Here is a 5,920-nt window from a genome sequence, read left to right as displayed (position 1 = left end):
AAACCCGGCAACAACCAGATCACAGACTCACTGAAGACCTCCATCAATGATGATGACAGTAAACAGTACAGACATATCACCCAAAACACTTATTGCCTTAACGGGGACTTGAATCCTGCACCCTCAGATTAATAGTCTACTCATCTACGGACTTAGCTAACCAGGCTTCTTGAAAAGTTGTTTTTCGAGGGAAATTATTGGCCAAAGTGGATTGAGTTAGTCAAAAACAAAAAAAAAATTTTAATAAATATCTTTAATAAATATATGTTCTCATCCACTGACTAATCATTTCTGCTGCATTTGCATATTGTCATTTAGTTTGTGTGCACTACCTTGATTTTTAAAGTAACTAATATTATCAAGTAATTGTAACTGAGTGAAAGCCCAACATTTCTTTCAGAGGTGGAGTAGTTGAAAGTAGCATGAGATTAAAATACTCACTTAAACTAAAAGTGGCCTTTTTATCTTTTTTTTTTTTTTCAAATTATTATTAACCCTCTTGTTTTTGGTTGATGTAAAGTTTATTTCCCTCCATGATAGCTTGAATGCCTTTTCAAAGTCTTCACTCACTGCTGAAATTTCAGACATGTTTCTTGGGAGTCTGGTACTATGTAGAACTGGCCATATGAGCAACTCAAAGCTGGCCACCACCAGAATGCAGATCTCTTACAATGATGATGGCAGCATACAGTATGGACAGATCACCCAAGAAACTCAACACCTGAACAGGGACTTGAACCCTGGACCCTCAGATTAAAAGTCTGATGCTCTACCAACTGAGCTACCCAGGCTTCAACAAAGGGCATTTATTGAGGGAAATCATTGGCCAAAGTGGATTGAGTCAGTCAAACACAAAAACACTTTTCATCATACCACCTCCTTCAAGAATGGAGGAGAGCAGAAAAGGTGAGCAAGACAACTTGTAATCACTTTTCTGATCATGAAAGCTGAGATAAGGTTGTCCATTCTGATGATTTTTTGTACCTTACAAAATGACTGACTGCACCTGACAGAATGATCCACACCACCTGACAGAATGACCTAAGCCTAATTTACCTACATCTAGTACATTCTGATAGATGTTTGCCTCTGACAAAATGACCAACTCATCATTGAACTCTTTTTAGAGAGGTGGAAGGCCATTCTGATAGACATTTGTACATATCAGAATGACCTACACCACATATAACTCTATGAATTACATACTGTACATTTTGTATATATTCTCTATCTCTTCCTTTTGTAAATACAATTACATGTCTATGTCTGTCTTTTTTCTATTTTTCTTATCCCCTAACTTATTTCCCCTCCCTGTACTGTGAGCATTGTCAACCTGGAAAAAATTCCTTGTTCCTTATTTGTTGAACTTGGCCAATAAACGTGATTCTGATTCTGATGTATATAGGTGGTAGGCCATTCTGATAGACATTTTCATTGACAAAATGACCAACTCATCATTGAACTCTTTTTAGAAAGGCGAAAGGCATTCTGATAGACATTTATCCCTGACAGAATGCCCTACTCCCCATATAACTACATTTGTATAGGTGGTTGGGCATTCTGATAGACATTTGTACCTATCAGGTTGACCTACTCCATATATACCTCTCTTTATAGAATAGCAAAAGCCAGGGGATATGAAACTTTGGGGAGGCAGTTGGATACAGGAATTTTAGAGAAAATATTGGCTTTGAGTTTATTTTTTACATGAGGAGAGCAGATGTTTATTATTATTATTATTATTATTATTAGCATTGTAATTTTAAGTACATAAGTAACATGCTGATAATTATGTAAAATGCCGACACATTCTCGGTGTCAACATTCAGTGGCAGTTCTGTGGTCCATGGCTGGTTGTTTTGCCACAATGAATGATTAACATGATCATGATAGCTTCATGGAATCACTCAAAGAGTACATGGCAGTTGCACTGGTCTTTTGAAACAACTTAAGCTGCATAGTTAATGGCATGAGTACATTTACTGAGCATTGTTACATGGCCTTTGTTAATACTGCTACAGTTGAATCCAGTTATTACCATAACACATGGAGGCAATCTCATCATTGTGTTGCATTTTCTTTCATTTATTATTGGCTTACATTGTAATAAAAAATATTATCACTTTAATTTGTATATAATTAATATTTGTGGTGTTGAAAACATGGAAACAGCAGCTTGGGGCTGGCTAAAGTGCTATATACCAGTAACAGCAGGCAGCCATTTTAGAAAATGGCTGTCATGGTCATGAGAAAGATGATGTGCAGTGGCCCAATATCCAGATTTCTTCTAAATATATTAAGCTTTATTTGTACCAACTTTGGTGCTTTTACAACAAAATGAATGATAAAGTTAGCTATGCCACCCCACTATATACGTTTAGAATGTAAACTCCTCTTCAGATTATTAAACCCTACAAAGGGGGGGGGGGGAACCAAACCCTCACTTCCCTCCTGTAAATGTATATTATAATGCAGATCAGCATGTTATGTATTTATTGAATGTATGTACAACAAATGGTTAAATAATTATATTATAATTCTGATTATATTATCAGTTTTTGTGGTCAACATTCCCGCGTTACCATGTCCTTGTGATGGAGTTTGTTTATATCAAAAAGAAACTAAATCCCTCACAGAACGAAATAAAGATCATTTACAAGAGAAATATCTGTGATGTCACACAAACCATACAATGAACAATTAAATTTCTCCTGGAAGGCAAGTAAATCAACGCTGTGTGTAGAGTCTAGAATAAATTAATCCTAGAGCTGCTTCACAGGCATTCAAAGTTTTAAAAGGGAATGATAGAAACAAAACATTGTGGTGAAAATTGATCTGGATCCTTCTCTTCTCTTCTCTTCTCTTCTCTTCTCTTCTCTTCTCTTCTCTTCTTCTCATCCTCTCTTGTATTGTACAGCAAGGGAAGCCAAAACTGAGGAGAGGAGGATGGCAGTTTTTCCCAGAAGTATCCAATACCATATCTGACCCTGTAGACCTGCATGGACACAGAGGAATGCTGACGGCTTTGAGTTACATGACATTTCTAGGAAACAAAGCTGCAGGAACATACACAGAAATGAAAAGACGCAGTGTTTGATGGAGTAGTAAAGGAAAAACATGATAAAAAATACATCTGAAAGACATTAAATGAAATAACGTATTTAATAAAAGACCATACATATATGTCATTTGGTGCTGTAAGGTGGAATTTAGAAGCCACATTAGGTGGGAACAATCAACCATGTCTAGTCTCATTAATCCCTCCAGAGTCCTTACCAAAACCTGATCCCATCCAGTAAACACAAATTCACATCCTTAGGTGTGGATGGTACCTGCTGTGTTCACAGACACATAAGATCTTGACACTGATGTTGCTACTTTGCACTGCCACAATAAGGTGTCTCTGTAAGACTGTGTAGAGTAGAATGATACATGGGATAACGGTATGCCAAAACATGGTTTAACAAATAGTGTTGTTGGACCCCAGTGCTTTTCGTGGCAAGTTCTGCCCTACTGTGCTGTGTTTCAGCTAGTACTGGACCTAACCACGAACTCTTTCCCCTAACCATAACCCCCACTGACCTCAAACACGTCAGTGTAACAAGTAATATCCAATCAGAGCACAGACTGTGACAAGAACTATGCTGTCATAGCTTGATCAAACAAGATCAGCACTTACCAAGAAAATCAGTGCCATCACTTTAAGTATTGCAGAGGGAGTGCCATAGACTGTATAAAAGGTAGCCTGCAGGTCTGAAAAGAGAAGCCAATACAAATGAACCTTAAACTTGCATTATTTGTTATGGCCAGCAGAGGGTTTCTTTTCTCAATCACCAGCTTCAAGTCATCCTCTCTGTATGGAAATCAAGTAATTGAAAACTTTGGGATGCATTGCATTCTCAGCCAGAACCATCCCTTGCTCCTCCTAGGCTCCACCCTGTCAGCCAAATTGGGTAAGTTCGGTCTCTACCAAAACAGAACAATTATGGCGAAAAGTGTCAATGACAGTGTCCTCATGAAATGGGCATTAAAGACTTGAAGACATTCGGGCATGTTCCTGAGAGGTCAGAAACTGTTGAGGGCTGCCCAAAGGCAGAGGACATTTCTAAACATAAACAGACAGCTAATCTCCTGTATAATAAACTTGTTCCCTGAGTAGGGACTTGAACTCTGCATAATTGACAGTGTCCTCCTCAATGGGGACACCTGGAAGCAACAGACATGTTTCTTGGTCTGGTATTATGTAGAACTGGCCATATGAGCAACTCAAAGCTGGCCACCACCAGAATGCAGACTCACTGAAGACCTCCTACAATGAAGATGGCAGCATACAGTACAGACAGATCACCCAAGAAACTGAACACCTGAACAGGGACTTGAACCCTGGATTAAAAGTCTGATGCTCTACCGACTGAGCTACCCAGGCTTCAAGTAAGGGCATTATCGAGGGAAATCATTGGCCAAAGTGGATTGAGTCAGTCAAAAACAAAAACACTTTTCATCACACCACCTCCTTCAAGAATGGAAGACAGCAGGAAAAGTGAGCAAGAATGCTTGTAATCACTTTTTTCTGATTATGAGAGCTGAGATATATACATGTGGCAATGGATAATTGACAGTGTCCTCCTCGTGGGTACAGTTGGAAGTAACAGGCATGTTTCTGGGGAGTCTGGTACTGCGTACAACTGGCCATATTGGCAACTCAAACCCGGCAACAACCAGACTACAGACTCACTGAAGACCTCCTATGTTGACGATGGCAGTGTACACTACAGACGTATCACCCAAAAAACTTTAACACCTGAACAGGGACTTCAACTCTGGACCCTCAGGTCAAATGTCTGATGATCTACTGACTGAGCTACCCAGGCTTCAAGAAAGGGCATTTATTGAAGGAAATCCTGGGCCAAAGTGGATTGAGTCAGTCAAAAACAAAAACACTTTTGATCATACCACCTCCTTCAAGAATGGAGGAGAGCAGAAAAAGTGAGCAAGACAACTTGTAATCACTTTTCTGATCATGAAAGCTGAGATATATACATGTGGCAATGGATAATTAACAGTGTCCTCATCAGTGGGGACTGAGGAGGACACTGGCCATATCAGCAACTCAAACCCGGCAACAACCAGATTACAGGCTCACTGAAGACCTCCATCAACGATGATGAAAGTAAAAAGTACAGACATATCACCGAAAAAACTTATTGCCTTAATGGGGACTTGAATCCTGGACCCTCAGATTAATAGTCTACTCATCTACGGACTTAGCTAACCAGGCTTCTTGAAAAGTTGTTTTTCGAGGGAAATCATTGGCCAAAGTGGATTGAGTCAGTCAATAAGAAAAAAAACTTTTGTCCAATACCACCTCCTTCAGGAATTGAAGGAGAACAGACAAAAAAAAAGCACAAGAATGGCCAAAGTGGATTGAGTCAGTCAAAAACAAAAAAAAACTTTTGTCCAATACCACCTCCTTCAGGAATTGAAGGAGAACAGACAAAAAAAAGCACAAGGTTGATGTAAAGTTTATTTCCCTCCATGATAGCTTGAATGCCTTTTCAAAGTCTTCACTCACTGCCGAAATTTCAGACATGTTTCTTGGGAGTCTGGTACTATGTAGAACTGGCCATATGAGCAACTCAAAGCTGGCCACCACCAGAATGCAGATCTCTTACAATGATGATGGCAGCATACAGTATGGACAGATCACCCAAGAAACTCAACACCTGAGCAGGGACTTGAACCCTGGACCCTCAGATTAAAAGTCTGATGCTCTACCAACTGAGCTACCCAGGCTTCAACAAAGGGCATTTATTGAGGGAAATCATTGGCCAAAGTGGATTGAGTCAGTCAAACACAAAAACACTTTTCATCAAACCACCTCCTTCAAGAATGGAGGAGAGCAGAAAAGGTGAGCAAGACA

At 39.4% G+C, this 5,920-nt stretch overlaps 2 non-coding genes across 2 annotated transcripts; both read right to left on the bottom strand.

Moving 5' to 3' along the window:
* Positions 1-718: 718 nt before the first annotated feature.
* trnak-uuu lies at positions 719-791 on the bottom strand. Its single transcript has one exon. It is a non-coding gene; the product is annotated as a tRNA-Lys (tRNA).
* A 4,929-nt stretch (positions 792-5,720) lies between these two features.
* trnak-uuu lies at positions 5,721-5,793 on the bottom strand. Its single transcript has one exon. It is a non-coding gene; the product is annotated as a tRNA-Lys (tRNA).
* Between the last annotated feature and the right edge of the window lie 127 nt (positions 5,794-5,920).

The sequence above is a fragment of the Plectropomus leopardus genome, unplaced genomic scaffold (genome assembly GCF_008729295.1).
Source record: "Plectropomus leopardus isolate mb unplaced genomic scaffold, YSFRI_Pleo_2.0 unplaced_scaffold3390, whole genome shotgun sequence".
Taxonomy (NCBI): domain Eukaryota; kingdom Metazoa; phylum Chordata; class Actinopteri; order Perciformes; family Serranidae; genus Plectropomus; species Plectropomus leopardus.
This window is presented reverse-complemented; position numbering and strand designations above follow the sequence as displayed.